Source organism: Maylandia zebra, linkage group LG12, assembly GCF_041146795.1.
Source record: "Maylandia zebra isolate NMK-2024a linkage group LG12, Mzebra_GT3a, whole genome shotgun sequence".
Taxonomy (NCBI): Eukaryota; Metazoa; Chordata; class Actinopteri; order Cichliformes; family Cichlidae; genus Maylandia; species Maylandia zebra.
The window spans coordinates 25,049,508-25,071,331 of NC_135178.1; the positions used below are offsets into that span (position 1 = coordinate 25,049,508).

At 40.7% G+C, this 21,824-nt stretch overlaps 1 protein-coding gene across 2 annotated transcripts in view; it reads right to left on the reverse strand.

The window, feature by feature from the left end:
* The window catches only part of pde4d (phosphodiesterase 4D, cAMP-specific), a 207,250-nt gene extending 190,525 nt beyond the window's left edge, over positions 1 to 16,725 (reverse strand). The window contains exon 1 of one of the 2 annotated variants that reach the window (XM_004547216.6): positions 16,589 to 16,725. The gene's annotated coding sequence lies outside the window, so the exon portion shown is untranslated. Of the gene's footprint in view, positions 1 to 5,759; positions 5,776 to 16,588 lie in introns of those variants that run through there. The other variant, XM_076890942.1, reaches the window with a different exon arrangement.
* Between the last annotated feature and the right edge of the window lie 5,099 nt (positions 16,726 to 21,824).

Genomic DNA, 21,824 nt, shown 5'->3' on the forward strand with positions numbered 1-21,824 from the left:
GAAAACCTTGAAAATTAAAGGTGGAAGATTTGTGTCCAGTAAACCGATAAAAAAAGAGTCCATTGATTAGAGCAAACGCAGTGAAAGGATTTAAAAAGTGTGAAGAAGTGCATAGATTTTGAACTTAGAACTACATGTTCATGATTTTTTACAGGTTCTTTCTATTGATACAGACCTCCCCCACTGCTATTCATACTACACCAAATAGTTACTTAATAAAAAAGTAACTATTTGGGCAAGATACTGAACCCTGAGTTACCCCTGATGCACCCATGTGAGTGCAGGAATGCTTGGGTAAAAGTCTCTAGAAGTGCATAAGAAAGTGCTTGGTTTGTAGTAAGAAAGCTCTTTCTATTAAAACAGTAGAAAAGCATTATAAGCATTAGTAGTCCATTTATTTCACAAACTGCCTAAAAGACTTTTATAAACCATGAGTTGGAATATACAGTGTGGAAGGTTATGTGCTGTAAATTTATATAACTTTACAGTTTTAACTGCTGCAGCTGCTGTCAATCTTCCATTTTCACCAAAGACCACCTCTTCAGTTTAAGAAGTCCTTGAATTCATGACAGTTTTCAAACCCTTTGACCTTTCATATCTAACCTATCGCTTCTGGCAACTTCTCCAATTTATCATAGTTAATACAGCACTAATTGTCTCATTAAACCACTCTAATCAGAGGGCTGATCCCCCTCCTCCCCTCATACAGGATTTTGCTCATTAGGTTCAGTTTATCCACTGCACTGCAATTCTTGTGAAAAGAGCAGAAAATGTTCTGGGTCTCAGAGGGGAGCTTTCTAAAGCCTGAGACCATTACCAGGTAAGTGGTGTCTATTGGAAGATAATGCTGAGTAAAACTGCAGAGCTACAGTCAAACAATTTTGGAGACTGTTGGGAACTAATGGGATAGCTTAGAGTCTATTGGCTTGACTTATTTTTTTACGTGTTCCCTATCGCAGGTCCATTAGCTTAATGTAAGCACAATACAAAGCCAGTGGTGTACCCCATTAGTATATCATGTATATGACTTAATAATTGTTTAAAGAAAATTTCCCATTGCTCTCAGCAATTACAGATAATGGTTTAATGGTCTTTTATCAAAACTTGTGAGTGAATGTTCTGATAAATGCACCAGTCACTGAACGGTGCACTTTTGTGCACTTTCACTGCTTGGTTCAGTTTTCATCAGCCTCGCATACAGCCTCAGAGGGCAGCTGTTGTCAGGAATAATGCACAGAGAAAGCCCTTGTGTGCTACTGCCACATGACAGTATTATCTTCCTGTACTGTATTTACAAAATGTTGTATTGTGTTTGCAGGCTGTAAACTTGGATCAAATAAAATGTATCTCATCCTATTTGAGACAAATGTAGCTGGAGATTACAGTATAATACAGTAGAACTCGTTTTTTCTCTCTTTACAAGGTATTGATGATCTCAGGACTGCTGTATTAAAAAGTGAATTGGAGATGCTTTCCTATGCTTTCATCTCCTTGGTTTTTAGTTTTGAGGCCTCCACCTACATAATCAAACTCCTCCACCCCTATTCTCCAAGCCAGGTTCTCAGGGTCTCAGATCAGGGCCTTCTTCTGATTCTCTGTACCCAACTTAAAAGCTCCTTAGCTAAAAAAAAACAACCTTTGGAACAACTGACCACTCCCACTTTGCACCTGTGGCTCATTTGGTCAGTCAGGCATTTGAGCAGTCTTTGTGTTTTGTTTTGTGTTGTTTTGGTTTTCATTGGTGCATCTATAAAACACTTTCTGCTGATAAGCAGCTTTGCTGTTCCATTGCTGCCCCCTTGTCTTCATTTGTTAGTTGCAGTTTACCAGAAACTTCATGATGTATACTTTAAGTGCTGATGTTGTGTTTGTGGCTTGCTTTGCTGACCCCTGGTGGCCAAAATATATACATATGAAATTATGCTGGGCTGATAATGATTTAGTGTCATTAACAGCATAGTATAATATTACATTTATGCAAAAAAAAATCATTGCAGATTCTGCATATAAATGTGTATATATTTCTATCTATTTTATTGTCGGATACGTCCTATACTGCAGATGCATGGAAGAAGTGTTTTGCTTTAAACTTCCAGCAGAGGCTCCCAGAGAACCAAGATTTATTTCTTGCCTTCTACTCTGTATAAATTTTAAAATGACAAAACTTAATGATATTATAAGACATGCTGCAAAACAATATGCTTTTGAATATGAAGCAGCGATATATATTCACTATATGCTGCTTCTAGAACAGGTTTTTCTTCTATTTCCGCTAATATCAAATTGCAGAGTTGTAAATATTTGTGGTTTTTCCCTGAGCTGTGATACCCAAAGACAAAGTCTGCTATCCAATGTCCCCCCTAAACACATGGTACTAGCCCTGTTGACATCATCGACCCCAGGCATTAGAAGGCCCTGCAGAGCTGGTGATGAGTCACTCCTGTCGGTCCAGGCCAGTAAAAAGCAGCAGACACACAGTGGTGGGGCTCTATTGCAACTTGCATCTCTTTCATCAGATGTGATTCGATATGCACGCTGATGACCAGCAGGACAAAGAAATGAAGCAAGGTCACGAACCCGCGTCTGCTGGTTTCTTTCCATGTAATGACCCGGCTAGCCTGACAACTCCATGCTTTCACAAGAGCTCGTGGGTAAAATTCTGCAAGCTAAATATGAGAAAGATTTTGGAAGTAGCCTTTCATAATCACATACAGTTGATTTTAAACTTGAACTGCAAGTTGTTGTACTTTAATGTAATTATTTTATTAAGTCATACAATTAACTAGAAGAACCTTTAAATGGATTGTCGGTTATTGTAAACATCACAGTCGACAGTCTTCTTATCAGACGTGTGATACACAAACTGTTCCACACACACATACGCACGAATACACACTTCAGGGGGGAAAACAAATGTGTCAAAGCACATTAAAGCATTTCCACCTGAGGCTTTTCATGGTATTTCTCTTGGCTCAGTAGCTTTATCTCGTGCGAATTTCTGCAGTGTTAGTGTTGCACCTTTTCTGCCCCACAATATTTTAACAGGCAATTTTTATTCCAACTGAATGAACACAGCTCTGCCGAGTGCCTAGGCTTGTGGGGGTTTTTTTTCTATCTGTAGTACAAATGAAAAACTTTTTAAAATATAAAATATTACATTTAGTTGGTAATTTCTTGATTTGATCCTTAATTTAAGCAGTGTTAGTGCTGGTCTTCTGCACACTCCAACGCTTCAGGTCAAAATTGCCATAAAGCAAGCAAACAAGATACAAGTAAACAAAAGTGGCAGACTTTAAGTGCCCTTGTGGATTTTGTTATATTGAGGTCTAGACTGAGAAGGAGCATTAGAGTAATATCAGAAATAATGGTGATTGGGCCCCTACAGGCAGACATTTTCACTCAGCTGGGAATGAAATCAGCGTGTGTGGCTGCACTGATGAAAAGGGGTGGTGATAGGGAGCGGAAACTTCTACAATAGAGAGGCCTATTTCATATATCATCTGCAAACAGTGTATTCTGAAGGATTCAATGATGAACTGTTATTGTCCATGTCTGTAGTTCTTATTAAAGATCCTACCACCTGTATAGAGACTGACTATTGTAGTTCCATGTAATGGTTTGGAGATAATCATTGATTTTCAGATGTATACTTGAGCTTATTCAGACAGAATATGTCATTTAGGATTTTTTTTTTCTGTTATGGGTTTTCTAATGTGGGGTGAGGATGGTACATTTTAATACCTTGATAGAAAAACACACAATGGAACAGTGTTAGTCATGGTTTGGTTTCCCCAGAGTCTAGACCTCAACATTATTGACACAGTGTGGATCATCCTGACAGAGCACACAACAAAAAGCACATTCAAGCTTGTTAGAGTTGTAAAAACTCTATTTTTGCCTTATATACTGCAGTTATATACTGAGTTAGCATATGTTTCCATAAGCTGATATACTAAAAGCCTGTATAGATACACTACCTACAATTTTTACACATAATTGTGAGCATTTAAAATTCAAACTATAGTTTTTACCTCGAGTTTGGTGATATGTGTTTCATCATTTGTGTCTGCAGGGAGAAGCCTTGCTCTTCATGTGGTTTACAACAGCTTAGCTTTGAAGGGGAAAGTGCTTTTGTTAGCTAACTAGCTAGCGAGCAAACATTCAGGAATATTTGGAGTTAACTGTGTATCTAGATGCAAGTTAGGCCTACAGGTGATAAATAATACATTAAATGCCTTTAATCCTCAAGTGACCAAGCTATCATAACTGAATGAGGTCATTTTAAATTTCATTTTACACAGGAATACTTTCAATGGCTACATCAGGTTCTGTAGAGCACACCCGGGCCATGGACTGGTTTGGTACTGGGCTGCGAGAGTTGAGGCTCGGGTGTGAAATTTATAGTTTTCAGGGTTTTTATCGGTTTTTATTGTTATTTTTTTGTTGTGTTTATCGTTAACTCGGTTTCCCTGGGTCTTTTCCCATGTGTAATGAATAAATCTTTTTTTGTACTGGTACTGGTTTTATGGACACCTTAAGGCCAGTCCGTGAAAATATTGTCAGACATAAACCGGTCCGTGGCAAAAAAAAAGGTTGGGGACCGCTGCTGTAGAGAACACTTTGAAAAGCTACAGTACCTAGATAGCTAGATCATTGTGTTACAGCATTTACAATAAACAACAAATAACTAACAGTTGAAATAAAAAGTAAAAGAAAAGTAAACAATTAAGTTAGGTAAAAATAGTAAAAGTAGGACAGTAAGAGTGTAAAAGGAAAATGCCATTGTAGGAAATATTATCACCCCAGCCATCTCTACATGTTAAGTCAGTGCTCATTACTACATAATTTAAGGAAGACAGTGATCCAATCTGCTCCTTTATTTTGTAAGGCTGGGGAGAAACATTTGTTTGCTGATTCTGACCCCATGCAAAAATGGTAAATGGCCTGTATTTGTATAGCGCTTTACTAGTTCCTAAGGACCCCAAAGCGCTTTACACATCCAGTCACACACTGGTGATGGCAAGCTACATGGTGGCCACAGCCACCCTGGGGTGCACTGTCAGAGACGAGGCTGCCGGACACTGGCACCACCGGGCCCTCTGACCACCAGCAGAAGGCAACGGGTGAAGTGTCTCACCCAAGGACACAACGACTGAGACTGTCCAAGCCGGGGCTGGAACCGGCAACCTTCCGATTACAAGGCGAACTCCCAACTCTTGAGCCACAATCGCCCCGGCAGAAATACATTTGGTTATGTTGTCATGCTTTATTGCAATCATATACCCTCAGTTTACATTAAACTGGAAAACCTTTGTTGGCCAACATGACAGCAGCATTTCCCAATATTTAATTAATTTGTTTGTTATTTGGTCCAGTCATAAATTAAACTCTGATGAAATAAAATGCTTTTACAGCTTAACGCTCATATCGAGCAATGACTTTTGTCTAGAGCCAGATGTAACACTAAAAGAAAGTTAAAATATACAACACCTGTAAATCTAATATGATCATTTTTCTTTCTTTATAAGCAATATGAAATTATGCAGCAACAACCCTAATAGATTCTAGCAAGCAAGCTTGCATCTTAGTCTTTACATTGGTTCCCAGTTGATTTTAAAATGCATTTTAAACTTTTCATGCTTAAATACATATGACTAAATAGACTAGCTCACTAACTTATTCTTGTTCATGCTCAAAATTAGATTGAGAACTAGGGGGAGCAGTCTACCACCACACTACTGCAGCTACATTTATCTTACCCTGTGGACTTTTCGGTTTAACCAGGTCTCCTGGGAAGAAAAACTTTAAAATCAGAGTATAGCAGGAAGTCAGTTAAACTTATCTGGACAATTATGTATCAGAAGAGGTTCTTAATCAGTTACAGCTGCTTTTGTGTTAATTATATTAACAACAGGTTCACTAGAGGGGCAACAATGAGACAAACCCCAAAACAGGAATGGGTTTATAGGTTAGGGCCACTGACATTTTTTCCCCTCCTCATTTTTTTCCGACTGTTTTTTGCATTTGCCTAAGTTCAGTGTCTCTACTGGTAGCATGACATACGGTGGCCCCTAGAGACAAAGCACGTGCAAACTCCAAAACACTTGCAAACTCCAAAACACATGCAAACTCAAAAACACATGCAAATTCCAAAACACAACGGAGGTGCTCCAGGACGCTAGGGGCAGTGTTGTTGCAAAATAAACGGCAAGTTTGTCTGTATGGGACGGTCTAGTCTCCATCTCGCTTCCCAGGTTGCCTAGCAACCATAATACTAACCGCTGGAAACGTGTCATACAACTTTGTTTGACAGAAATGAAGGAGAACATATTTTGTTAATTTGTTTGTTTGTTTCTACAAGAGCTTTGTGTGATTTGATAAGTATCTGAGGCTGAGACCACAGGACAGTAAAACTGTCATGAATCGCTGTGCGGCAGGCAGGAGTTGGACCCAAAGTGCAGGACTCACAGACTCAGGGAGGTGAACTCAAAACTCAGCTTTATTTGCTGGCAGGGAAAAAACATACAAACTAATCTAAACTGGGAACTTGGAAAACTCACAGAGACACACACAGGGAGATCCACACAGCAAGAGGGACGACGCGACACTGACTCAGAGAAACACAGGGTTTAAATACACTGGGAAGTAACGAGGGGAATGAGACACAGAAGGAGGGCACAGCTGGGAGAAATCAGGACTGACGAGACAAGCAAAGCAGGACGCATTCACATGAGACACGGACCATCAAAGTAAAACAGGAAGTATCACACAGAGACGCGAACTTGACACAGTGGAGACAGCAACTAAGAAATACAGAGACATAAACCATAAGGCAGAGGTCTAAGAACCAAAATACACAGGGAAATACTCAGCTGGGAACACAAGAGACTAGACTAGAGAGAGTAACAAAAAACCAACCATGAGAACATAATGCACAATGCAGAGTGACAGAAAACAAGAAACTCAAACATGCAAAGACACACAATTACACAGAACAGAGGGGACACAGAGAGACATGAAGGGCAAGGGATCAAAACTAGAAGCCATAGAATAAATCACACACAAGTACAATAATACAAAAATCACAAAGAACTAAAAACGCTGGGTCAGGAGACCCAGGACCGTGACAAAAACATGATTTTTGGGCTTCATTTCTGTACTGAACAGTCATTTAAGATTAGTTAGTAAATAACAATTAGCTAATGTTGTTCATGAGACTAAAGTCATATCACTTTGGTAATGTAAATATAATATGGCCAATATTATAGTTATTATATTAATCATTATTAGCTATTACAGCAGTGAACATGAACTCTGTGCCAAATACTGAGCCTCAGTACAGATTCAAGTTGCAGTTATTTATATGTCTTATCACCTTAAATCTTCACTCAAAGACAAGTGTCTTTGACAGTGTATATATAGGTGTATCATATATAAGAGACAAATGTTGTTCCTTCAGTACGTTGGCATTACTAAATTTGCCGAAAAATATAACGGTGTACAGAAAGAGTTGAGCGCGCACAGGCAGAAAGGTTGAGAGCGTAAGCAGCACATTGCGAGCAAGCCCAAGTGCAAATACTGAGCGACAGGGGCTGCTAGCAAACACTGAAATACATTTTTGCACGCAGCAATGAATTTTGTTCACTCAAATTTAGCTTTTCTTTGCTCAAAATAAATTTCTCCTCAAAATGCAACACTTGCACCTGCAAATTATTTTTTACGTGCGCTCAATTTTTTTTTTACGTGCGCTCAGAATAGTGGCACAAAAATAACGCCATACTAAAGAGGTAGGACAGGTAGGTAGGATGGCACATCAATACATGCTGTTGCTGTAAGGTTTGCTGTGTCTCCCAGCACAGTCTCAAGAGCATGAACGAGATTCCAGGCAGTTACTCTCGGAGAGCTGGACACGCATGTAGAAGGTCCTTAACCCATCTGTGCAAGGAGGAACAGGATGAGCATTACCAGAGCCCTAGAAGATTATCTCCGGGATACCACTGGTGTTAATGTCTCTGACCAGACAATCAGAAAAAGACTTAATGAGGGCACCCTGAGGGCCTGATGTCCTCTAGTCAGCACTGTGCTCATTGCCTGGCACCAGAGCCCAATTGGAATTTACCATAGATACCAGAATTGCAGGTCCACTCCTGGCAGGTTCACCCTGGGCACATATGACAAATGTGAAAGAGTCTGATGAAGCCGTGAAAACCATTATGCTGCCTGTGACATTATTCAGCATGACTGGTTTGGTAGTGGATCAGTGATGGTCTGGAGAGACATGTCCATGGAGGGATGCACAGACCTCTACAGGCTATACAACGGCACCCTGACTCCCATTAGTTATTGGGGTGAAATCCTTGGACCTGTTCTCAGACCCTACGCTGATGCAGAAGATCCTGGGGTCCTCCTGGTGCACCACAGCACCCAACCTCAATATGCAGGTAGGAGCATACTCGCCTGACCTAAATCCATATAATGCTACCAAGAACGCCGCCAGGCTGCACCTCAGACTGTCCAGAAGGAAGGGATGCCCTAGTCCAGATCTGAGAGAACATCTCCAAGACATCACCTGATGTTGTCAGGCCCTGCATACAAGCATGTGGGGGCCGTACAAACTGCTAAGTACCATTATGAGTTGCTGCAATTAAGTTTTGGCCAAATGGATTAGCCAGCTGCATGATTTCAGGGTGTCTTTAAAGTCAGCCGTCTGTAGGTTTATCATTTTCATTGTTCCTCACACATTACCCAGTCCATATCAGTATAGATATGATATTTTTCCCATTTCGATCCTATGTGTTTTTTGAGTCTTCCTTTAATCTACAAGTTCTCTTCTGCATCTTATTCATGGCACCCCTTGTTGATTTAATCTACCATTATCTAGCATTCTATATCGAACATTATATGCAACAAAACCTTTCATATCAGGAGGAAATATAATCTCTTACAAACTTTACTCCAAGTAATTGCATTCTGTGGTACCATTGTACAAATAAGTGATTCTAATCAGCTGAGCTGTCCTGAACTACATGGTTCAGAAAAATTATGGCTTCTGTATACTGGAGGAGTTTCCTCTCATGGGAACGCTGTGTTAAGGTCACCATGGGTTAATCATAGCAGGCAAACCAATGAGAGCAGCAAAATTCTGCTGCTCTCACTATGATTTCGTGTTTCTGATTTCTTGTCATGTTATGTAAAGAAGACCCACCCTCTGAGGCTTAGTCTAGCCTCGGATTATATCAGGAGAGCCAGAAAGCTGATTACATATCTGTAATCTTATTTTTATAAAAACATTTCCAGTGGCAGAAATACAGAGCAGGGCTCTTTTTTTTCCAACAAACCTCCCGTGATAATCAGATTTGCCAATTTGAAGCAGCACCAAAAACCACGGAGAAATGTTGCCATATTGTCTACGTAATAACGGTCAGCTATAAACCCAAATACTTTCCAGCAGATATGCTTACACAACTGGTTCATCAAGAGAAAACATTTGCCATTAATTAACACTGTAAGTCATTTTCGGTGTTTCAAAGTGAAACAGGACAAGAGACTGATCACAATCCCCTGAATTCTCTTTTTAACCATTTAAAAGGGGCATAGCAAGCTAATCGTACAGATACACAAGACCAGAAGAGTTAGAAAAGCTCATTTTCATAGACATGTCATAAACACCTGGCCTGACCTCTGCAGGCATCAAAGAACTATGTGAATACTTTTTGGCACAACTCACTGTTCAAAACTGCGACTACATAAGTGACCCACCTTTATGCTATAAGACAACATGTTATGAGATGTGAAATTCATTTAGGTCTCTCTGAGACCTGTGATCCAGCATCCTTAAACGGTCTCATGGCATTAAACCCTGTTCCACCAAATATGGTGGGGAAAGAAAGGAGAGTGGGAGTGAGAAAGCAAAGCATGAGTGACATTTTAGGACAGAAAGCATTTGAACCAAGAGAAAAACTGCCGATAAACAATGTCGTTTTTTACTTTGCATGAGAGTCTGTGTTGTTCGAATAGGAACATTTCATTTTAGTGCAATCTCATATCTGTGTGAGGGACTATTAGAATAAGGATAGGATGAGGATAGATAAGAGTGCGATGATGCATACAGATATCTGTAAATGACGGAGAGTTTTATTGGGGCTTTACTATTGCACTGTGCTAGCAAGACTGTGACTTACTGAGTGATTCCCAACTTGATTAAGAAAGTAAGGACTGTGGTGTTGGCCTGTTCGTGGGTTTCAACTGCATCCGGAGACCTCTATATTATGTTAGCGTTTCTAAATGTCCTGTAGGTGAGGATCTGAGCATGAATCTGTCCAAGGTCTACTCTGTCTCATGTCCAAAATTAGCTGAAATATGCTCCAGCCTCCCGCCACCATAGAGGGAGAAAGAGAGAACAGATTAGTGAAAACCTCCTGTTTTAGCCAGCCGCATGGGAAGAAGAAGTTTCACATGAGTTGATTATCTGTGACAGAGCTGATAGCTGGCATTTTCTGATCCAATTACTCACTCACCAGAGTAAATGAGGGTTAAGTGAGTAGCTTGCTGTATGTTGCATACATGAGTACCACATTGAGTTCCTCGGTACCCTTGCAATAAAAATATGTAACTCAAAACACACTAAGGTAAGTACTGGACTGCCTACACCTACATTACAAGGCGTTTACACGCTGTAAGTAACCCCACTGAAACTTTACAATGTAACCTACGGCTAATGTGCACCTCCCCAAACTATACATCACATTGGCACAGTCTGTAAAACTACTGTGAGTGGCCTGTTCAGTACTGTTGACTCCTCCTGTGCACTTCCAGCTACTTTTTCACCACAGATTTATCAATGACAGCATAAAAATCATTGCCTCAATATAAAGGATTTTAATAACAGCCTAGATAAAAGAACTAACAGATATCAGCAAGAGTTCAAAATCAGAATGGGCACGAGACGATATATGAAGATGGCTCTGAAAAAAGCTGATGACAACAAAGGTTGGGGACACAGGCAGAAAATAAAGTCCCAGCTTTTAATCAGTTTGTATCCATATAAAAAAAAACAGCAGGACACAACCACAAGCTAATTAACATACAATGTATTATAATGCACAAGTATTAATGCTGCCAACAACATCACCCACTTGTTGAGGTCATATATAGATTGTGCAAAGACTTTCATAATCTGACTTGTTGCGGCTGTGGCTTCCTATTACAGTACCACACTCAAATTAATTGAGCTCTCTAAAATAACTATACTGCATACTGCATTGTTAGGTGCTTGATTTTATACACCTGCAGCAATGGAAATGAAAACACCTGATTTCAAAGATTAAGAGGTCTGGCCCAATGCTTTTGTCCGTATAGTTGACACTGAGTTCAGTACAGAGCAGAGAAGTCTACTTTTTCATCTCCAGTAAATATTTTCCAGTGCTCTACAAAGTGAGATCGATTGATCTGAGTGCATAAATCCTTCTTCTGTGCTTCAGCTGGCTAACACATGTCACTAACAAAACAGATAAATGTTTTTTCTCCGTTTAAACTAACAAAAACCCCTGTTGGACAAATCAGCCACCACTTGTGACATCACATCAGATAGATGGATATTAATACACATATTTGCAATGAGCGCGTCAACAGCAACATAAATCAAAAAGCTCAGCCCACTGGATGTCACGATGATGCGAAACAGAAGAAGAAAGCTTAACCTTTCACTTCTACGCGGAAACATTCTCCACATGATTAGTGAGGAAAATGCATCATTGTGACGCAAGTTATAGTTCCCAAGAAGCTAATATAACAGGAAGATCCTAGCAATGCGAATGGCCTCAGAGAAATTACAAGATTACTTTCACTGCTGACCCCAGCCTGCTGTATCAACAGGAAGCACTCCCCAGAATAAGGAAAGAGCCTTGGGGGAGAAAGCCTCATTTTCTCTCTGTTTTGTTTAGTTACCCATAAGCCACGCCCAAAGACAAATTATATTCTCATGGATGGTAAGAGTTTTTATGAATGTCAATATTGAACAGTTATAGATGATCTTACATAAGCCTAAAGCAAAGCCATCTGCAGAGCAAACATTTTAACTCAACCATTAAAACGATAAACATGTATAATAAGTACAAATGTAAATACTGGATGAGTGTTTATATGGACAGTTTAAAAGTAGAAACCAGCAAACAACACACACGCAATTTATCTCTGAATTTTTTATAACTTTGCAAAACCTGAAAATCGAACACTCGTGTTATTTCCTGTCACTTTTCTTCTGAAGAGGCAGGCTACTTGAGAGTTCATGAATGCATGGGGCATTATTCCCAAAGTTCCATGGGTGGGAAAATGTTGGATAACAAGTGTTATTGTAGCATACCATGCTGTTAATGCAGGAGAGGCAGAATTCAACGCACCAACCGTATGAACCCAGTGAAAACAGGATTACTCTGTCCTGCAACATGATTGGACTGTTCCCAACACAGTTTGGCGGAGCTTAGCCAGTTTAAATAGACAGCTGTGCTTAGTGAAGACAGTGCTAAATGCTGCAGCAGGATAAGCAAATCGTGGCAAGCAGATATCACTCTGTTCATAACGTCCTGGACCAAGCAGGATTTCTATCAGGGTCATGACCTCACAAATACTCCACAACCAAATGACCAATTATAAACTCGCTAGCCAACTGGCAGGCCATCTCTACTGATAAGCTGCTCATATACTAGATATAATTTAGCTGTGGGTGGAGGCTAGTTATCATGAGCTAAAGGGGGTCATTTTGTGTTTTCTTGCCAGACAAAAAAAAAGTCAAGTAATCCATTTGCCACCCTTGATGTTTATTCATCCCTTCCTTGTACAAACACTAGCTGTCAAAGGCACTTAACTCCAATTACTCTGTGGGTTGTGCTCACTCCAAGCAGTGCAATCAGTTCTCAGTGAGAAACGATTTGACATGTTACAGTGAAACTCAATCCAGTTGTTTGACTGTGCTGGAGACGTTGTGGTGGGACTGGAACGATCATTAAATGCTGAACGCTCTCGTTTCGCTGTTAATCTTGGACGTGGACTCTCTGTGTATGTGTGTGTCTGTGTGTGACACAGCAACCCAATGTGGAATAACAACAAAAAACAAGTCGAGTCTCAAAGAAAACACTATTCAAGTCTCCAGTAGCACAAAGCCTTTCTGGTCTCCTGGACCAGGAGCAGCATCGCTGTGACCCAGTCCAAACACTGGAAAATGTCAACATTTGTTTACGGAAAGTTTTCCGAGGTTGAGGAAAACAAAGTATTTTGTATTTGTTAAATAAAGCACGGGGATGTGCTGTGAAGGAGATGACCAAAACATAACGAGCACATACCACCACCCTCTAGAGACATTATCAAGCCCATCCAACCCCCACCACCCCCATTCTCTCCACAATTAAGTCCCTGGGCAGTTCCCAAATCCCTAGTTGTGTTTCTATAAAAGTAGTTTAAGCTCTTAAACTTTATTTTTAAAAAAAAGAAAAGCCAACAAGCACAATGGCAGGACTTCCAGAGTGACAAAGGGAAAGGGAAGTACAAGTAAGCTGCAGGCCCCAGATGCTTCTCTCTTCTTCTCCTCTCTCGTGTCCCTCAAAGGTCATTCTTCCTGTTTAACGCAGCAAAGTCATCACACACAAAAGCTGCAGAGGCAGAGATCCTCAAGAAATGTCATCTGCTTATGTCTGTGTACATGACTTCAATTAAAGACTAAATCTGCCCTACTGCTGGTCATTACAGTGTGGTTTATTAGTAAGACTTTGTGTTGCGGTTCTTTTGGTGCTTTCCAGCTGTGCTGAATGCTTGTGGGTTTTTTTATTAGCTTCATTGAGGTCGAATGGTGGAGAATCGATCTTCTTGTAAGTTTCTGTCGACACTGTTAAACACGTGTCTGTCTAAGTCTTTACACGCCAAGGGATATCGTTATTACATGTCACATTTGTCCTTGGACTTAATATCAGACAGCGCGCTTTGTACTGGAATCGCTACAAGGTTGCCAAACATCTGGAGTCAGAGAAACACCCTCTGAATAAGCAGCAAACAATTCATGACTCAAAAAGCGTGTATCATGTCACCTTGAAATGGAAAACAGATGTAACATTAATTGCTGAGAGTTTATTTCTTTGCTGGTGATCTCACAACTAAGGCGAGAGATCATGACCTGACTTTAACTATCTGCAAGCTCCGCAAAAAAAAAATGGATAGTCCCAAAATGACTCCTAACATCCAGAGTACACAGAGATTTTCCTGCTTATGGTTATGAGAAAACAGTTTCCAATAAAAAGGCACTTAAATGCTGTTGGCTTTGCCTGCTTATATGTTCTTGTGCGTGCGTGTCAGCGAGTACGTATGCATATTGCAGTGCTTTTGCTTGAGAGCTTTGGAGGACTTTAGCATGCTCTTACTTCTACTTAGTAGAACAGAAGAAAATAAACACTGCCATTATTACAATAATGAATATGCTTTGGGAAGCAAATGATATAATTTTCCATTAACTCCCACTCATAAACAGCCAAGAATGGCTCAGGGAAGCCTGTGACATTTGACTTTACTGGCACAAACACTGCGGTACTCCGCTATTGCTTGACCCCTGACCCCTCACTTCTGAAAACTCACAAGACTTACATCGCTATTTAACTCAAAGCCTCTCATGCTAATTGAGCCATCTGAGAACAACAAAGTCTGATAAACACTGGAGTTGACATTGTCACTCTAAGTTAAGGTCTTAAGCATCATCACGGCTGTCCACATGCAGTGTGTGCGGACAGTTCGCCAAAACCTGCAGAGACCTTCATTACAAGACTGATACAAAAGACATCAGCAGCAGTGCAGATGCCTCCTGTCCCTGCACACTACACACACAGTGCACTGAGCCAAGCTCATTACTCTGCATTCACACTGAGCAGCAGCAGCACTCATTCAGAAAAGAGACCCAGCTCAACATAACACCAGGGATAAAGAAAGAGGCTCGTAAGATTAAACATTTTCATGTTGGTGGTTTTAATGCAGTCATTGTCTAGTGAGCACAGTTATTCATTATTCATCCTAATCTGACTTGTTCTGATCTCTGCAAAGTGGAAAAGAGCACAAACACTCCTTCATGTAGGTCAGAGTCTAAGCTTGCGGTTTCAGCCACTATCGACGCACTCAGGTGCTGCACAGGTGAAACAATGGGCTTAGTGTGTCGCTTGCATCTCGCTGATTAATCCATGAGGAGGTGGAGTGCGGCACTCTACTATATTTGCATAGTAGAGGTCAGGTACAACACAGGGCTCACTGTGTTCAGCACGATAACAACAAGGAGCTTAAACAGACAGGAAGGTATTAAAAATCGCACCACTTAGAAACTACAAAGGAGACAAGAAGTGTCATCATTTCCACAACTTTTAACTGGCTTCACAAATAAGGTGTGCTGAAGAGTCACCGTGACATCACAACAGTGGTCACGGTCATGTCATGAATCACAGTCTCCATCTGTGAGGTGCAACACATAAACAGGTCCACATGTTTGTTAGCTGGTCATCTGGAGCCACATTAAAGCCTCCTGGATCCAATGAAAGTGTAACGCTGTGTGAATATGATCTAACTTTTGAAACTTTTCCTGTGTTCACACAAGCGAGCACACATTATCCCGAGACAAAGCCCAGCTTCTTGTATGGGCTCTAACACACCTGTTTAACAATCTGGCGAGCTGGTTTGACTGGAAATTTGATAATCACGTCTATGGAAATCAAGAGAGCAAAGCATGTGACAGTTTAACATTACTAACTGACACTTTTCACACCCTGTGCATTAACTGAGTCAGTCCACACTGGGAGACAGACTCCCAGGAAACACTGTTTGTTTACCTTCCTCTCCTTCTTTTCCCATTCATAAGGCTGTTGCTGTTATGATAAAGAGATGAAAGCTGGGTAACAGGTTATCCTGCAGTGTGTATTATCAATCATATTCTGGAAGGAACAAAGTTTTCTTAAACAAAAAATCTAACAAAAGAAGAAGAAGAAGAAGAAGCAATGACTGTGTTCTTTCTTCCCCCACCCTGAATTTATGTGTGACTGCAGCACAATTTGGAGCAGGCCTATTTATAGCCGACTACCGCCACAACCACCCCGCAGCCTGAAAGTCACACCAGGAGATTTTGGGAGGGGAGTCCTTGAGCTCCTCTGTCAATGCAAAGCATTGCAGTGACAAGTTTGCTGATGAGGTTGGTGACTGTGAAGTCGCACTGCACCGGTCCCTCCCCTAAAGCACAAGCCTGCTTTCTATGCATTCTTCCAACACACTGAATCTAAGTCCAGCGCATGTGCATTTACACATAAACCAACCGCACGCACTTACTTGCACACACATGCAGATGGCTTCTAGTATTTGATTAGCTGTAGTGATGAGCTGGTGATGATGGTGTGAGTGTTTACTATAACCGCTGTCACACTGTATCAGTATTTGCTCTGATGTCATATTACAATCGCACGTGTGTGACTTTAGCTCCACTGCCAAGTCCACAGAAAGATAAGCCACTGTCCTACAGCTACTGTTATCAATACAGAGGAGTGACAGACAGAAAAGGGAGGGCAATGTCAGAACTTACTTTAAATCCTTCTCAGAAAGTTCCAGAAAGAGATTATTTGTCCTCTAATCTTCTGTTTCCTCTCTGAGTCCAAATGAAAGATCAAAAACAAACAAAAGTGTATTGTGTGCATCTCACACACCGCAAGTCCCACTCCACTGCTCACTGATGTTCTCTGGAATAAGGAGGGAACTCTGTTGCCAGCTCCCAGGCTTACAGCCAATCCTGTTAAAGTTCTTTCTGACTCTTGGCCAATGGCGTGCGCCTCATTCTCCGGCCCTCCCCGCCCCCCTCCTCTTCCTCCTGCTGCTGAAGCTTCTCATGATTGTGGACAAACTCATAGTTGTGGAGTATGACAGAGTAAGAGGAATTACTGTAGTATTTACAGTGTGAGCAGCGGTGGGGAAGATTTCCATTACGAAAGAGCGGCGAACAAGTGGACAGATAAAGAAGCCAGAGATTAATTATAGTGGTTGGTTTTAATCTGTCAGGATACTTTTCCCTTTTTTTAAAGGGTGATTTATCAGCATGGATTATTAGTTTAAAATAGTACAATCCTGCTCCGTCTTTTTAAACTTAGCTCAGGCGCTGACATGTTTAATTATTACATGATTGTAATAAAAGAATTATGATGGGGGTTGACGGGTCACTCCATCCTCACGATAGATTATCTGCTTATCTTTTTAGCATCTGTTCACATGAAAATAAGGACTGTGACGCAAACAGCGACAAAGACTGAATCGTGTTTGACATGTTTTACTACATAGCTGCAGTTCTACAGATGATGTGACACCCTATTGCTTCAGTGGCCAGAGGGAATATAGCATGCTCCGAAAGACATGAATTGCAAATGCTCCCAACAACACACGGACAGATATGGCTTGTGTTCCAGGGCCAGTGAGCATCTGCTCTGCTTGTATATCACGGAAGCCTCTCTAGCTATCAGTGGTACTGATAACAACTCACTTGATAACATGCACACTCAGACATCTTTCTTTTTGCTCCCGAGGGGCTGGAGCCATGGTGTTTGGTCAAGAGGGATTCTCCCCTCAGTCAAGAGGTGGAATTAGTCAGGTTGCTTTTACTCCAGCAAGTCTTCGGGCAAAAGCATGAGCAGCAGTAGCAGAGAGTCTTTTTTCAAAGGGTAGATAATAACGATGATATTTGAATCAAACTGCGTTTTCAGCCCGTCTCATCCATCTCAGGCGCAAGATGAAAATACTTTATTTATTTATTTTTCAATTTCTAAAAAAAATGCAATTCCAGGAAAATAATGGAAAAGAGGAAGAAAAAGTAAAATCATAAACAAAATGGTATTACATATGAAAGTCGTGCATATTAATTTATTTTCAAACACAGTCTTTTATTTGAGGTTAAACAGGTTTCACCTTCGAGCCTGTGTTCATAAATGAGGATATGACTTTATTAATGATTAAAAGCTACAGTTTGTTTGATGCCTATTAAGACTCTCTATTGACATATGATCTTTATTTAAGGGATTTAAGTGACTTTGAAGGCGTCGTGGTTGTTGGTAACAGACGGGCTGGATTTAATATTTCAGAAACTGCTTATCTACTTGGATTTTCTCATTCAACTGTCTCTAGAGTTTAGAGAATGTTCAGGAAAAAAGAAAAATATATTAGGTGAGTGCCAGGTTTCTGTTGATGCCAGAAGTCAGAGGAGAATGGCCAGACAGCTTTGAGCTGATAGGAACAAATGATAATCCACCTTTGGACACTGAGGATAGTCTATAAGACAGAAGTACAGAACATTTGGAAAGAAAAATGTTGCCCAGTCTGATGAGTCTCAGTTTCTATTGTGACATTTGGAATGTGGGATCAGAATTTGGTGTAAACAACATGAAACATGTCCATCTTTTTATGACCACAGTGCAACCATCTTCTAATGGCTGCTTCCAGCAGGATAACACAGCACAGAGCTCAAATCATCTCAAACTCAAACTGAGTGTTCACTGTACCCAAATGGCCTCCAAGGTGACCAGAACTCAAAATCTGCAACTGTGCAACGCGAACTTGTTTCCAGTACCTTGTTGAATCTGTGGCATGGAGAATTAAAGCAGTTCTGTAGGCAAAAGGGGAGATCAACACATCACTAGCAAGCTGTAAGCAACAAAGTTGCTGATGATACTTTTATTTATCCATACTGTTGAGTAGATATGAACTCGTATTCCTTCTCGTGTTTCTCCATGTTCATATTTCCTCCTATTTCCTTGTTTCTTGCGTTGCTCACCTTTGCCTTCCTTTGTTTAAAATTTGTATTCTGTGTCCCTGTGGTTTTTCCCGCCCAGTATTTTAGTCGTAATTTTCCTGGTTTGTCTCTTGTTATGTTGCATCCTTTGATTTCCTTCCTTTGTGGCCATCTACCCCACCCTTAGCAGGTTCATTGTGTTCAACAGTTATCACCTGTGTCCAATCAGCCGTGTGTGTTTAACAGTGTCACTCCCAGTGTCAGTTTATGTATTTTCCCCCCTTTCCTCTGTTTAACCTTCTCAGTGGATTTCTCTTTTGTTATGCCAGTTATGTGAACTGTTTTTTCTTTTTCCTTGTTTCTTAGCTGCAGCTTATTCTGGTGTTTGCATTGCATTTTTTGGTAATACATAAAATCTATGTATTACCTTAAAAGTAAAATTGTCTTTCGGGAGTAACTTTGTGGTAAATATCACAATGGTGGTTCAGTTTTATGACAAGCATGCAAAAAGGCAGGCAGGGATACATGCAGCAGAGCTGGGAAGCCCTCAGAGAACAGCCAGGCATTCAGGTTGGGCTTCAGCAAAGAAAGCAGAGTCCTACTACACAAAGCTGTCTGGCCCCAAGGTTTGTCAAACTCACAGGAGTGGAAGGGTTATGCTAATACTGTGCAAAGGGTGAACATTTTGTTCTTCTTTTGCATTGTGGCATCAAAACATCATACACAGAGTAAACAGCAGGAAATGAACACAAACTTACAAATGCAATTTGTCGGAGGAAAGGGAAATTGTTTTGAGTTTAACCTGTAAAAGCCAAAGAGCGGGAATTCCTTGAAGACATGAGAAAGTGGGAAAAAAGCACCCATTCTCTGCTGCCTCTCCCTGAGCAGACATGACAGGTTTACAAGCACAGAGGAAGCAGCTGACAAACACACACACAGTGTTCCGGACTCCGTCTGCAGAAGCCTTATTGAAAGACAAAACGGCAATCGATAAGTCTGCTTTGGGACGGGTAATACACCGCTGCAGATACATAACTGCATAACATCCCCCTCGCCAAAACGCACCACATTTGTTCCACTGCAGTGAACGGAGAAGTACCGCAAAAGCTGTTGACAGGAACCATCTCTGTGGGGGAAAGGTGCTCTTCATGGTGTGAGTTATGGAGACTCAGTACTGTGTAAAAAATAAAAAATAAAAAGTTCCCAAAGGGACAAACACACGGAGGAAAGTAAAGAAAGTAAGCACTGTGTTCCAGTGTTTTCCTAAAAGCAAGCATGAGATCATTCCATGATTTCAGCTGTCATTTTTCTCCAATTCTTGGACAAAGATGAGTAACAAAGGATCCGGACATAAATAAACGTAGTGTTTGGCTTTGAAGAGACGGCTCATCGCAGCAGATTATCTTTGCGGTGAGTGACGTTAAAAACATAACGTGATTACAAGGTGTCGAAAACCACGTCTTCCTGTAGAGCATCACCTCTGTCAGCTCCGTCAGTTACAAACCTCCCCCCCACCAGGCTTCATTTTTAATGAGCATATCAGTTTGAAAACATTACAAATGAAACCTGTAAAGGTGGGAGCACTTTATATCTGTTATTTAAATTTTGATCAGCCAAATCGTAACTATCTTTGGCCTAAAGGGAGCGTAGGATGATGAGAAAAGAGGGCAGAGAAGATTTTGTTGTAATTAGTAAAAAAAAAGAAGAAAAAAAACCCAAAACACTAATAACTGACAGAGAACCATCTGCTCTCAGCTGACAGACCCAGCAGTAGACACACAAGCATGCACAAGCACACACATTTGTCCCGGTCACATCACTCAGTTTGATTCACCTTCATTAAACTGCACTGTGCATAAACTTCTCGTGTCACAGAAGTTTATGTCAAAGAGTGGCTTTTTTTTTTTGCCTCATCTCTTCTGTTCATCCTCTTGTTCTTTCTCTGGTCACTCCTCCCCTCCAGCAGCGTCTGTTCTCCCCGATACAGCCACGATTTTTTATTTTTTATTTGTTCATTGTTGTCCTCTGGAAAGTTTCCAAGGTGCTGTCACTCCTGAAGAAGACAGGTTATATGCTTTCCAAACAGTGGTCAGGACTAGTATTAAAAAAACAGACATGCTCAGATCTTGTTGCTGTTCCACATGATGCCTGGAAGCATCCTGATCTGGTGAATTATAGAGCCCACAAAGAAAACAGTTACCATTACTGTCTCTGCCTTTATAAAAGTCTAGTTATTCTCCTGACAGTCACCACCGCAGTGGGCAGGACCACATTGTGTCATCCAAGGTGGCTGTCTCCATCTTTTATGTACATGGATATATCCCCCACAGTTTCAAACCCCACGGTTTCAAAAATCCTTCCTCTCAAATCACCTCATGTTCATATGAGGTCAGCTGAATTTATTTGAAACTGGAGAACTTACAGCTTAACATTTCTGAATTGTAGCTGTTTATAAGGTTTTTGGCTACTTCTACGTGACCTTATTTGATGGCTGAACTCACAACAGAGCAAAAAAAAGGATACCAACCTTCTTGCAACAAGAAAAAAATCGGTGGTTGCCGGCTGCATTCAATTTTTCCGCAACCTGTCTCCAAACAGATGTGGGTCCAGTTCAGACTGACAGACGTCACTCTCAGACAGATTGCCAAGAAATTGCAATCAGTTGCAATCAGTCTGCACAACGAGTGGACACACCTACTTTGCAGTAGGAGACTTGACTCAACTGGTTGCCAGCTGGTGTTCTGGTTGTATATTTATATATAAAAGCAAGCTTGCTCACCGCCTGTGAGGTTTTGCAGTTAAATCGCTATCCTGCAACATCTATGACACTATTTAGGCAAGAATATCTGAATTTCAGGTTCGGATCTATGAGGTTCTGGCTGGACTCTGAATTTAAGTAGTCAATGTGAATTTCTCTGTATAAGTAGTATCCGTAGTAGCCATTCACCTTTTCACAATTATTTATCTCTTTTGATCACTTAAATAAAAAAATAAAGAGTTATCTTTATCTTTAAGCATTTCTCAGTCGTTTTAGATATCTCTTAATCTT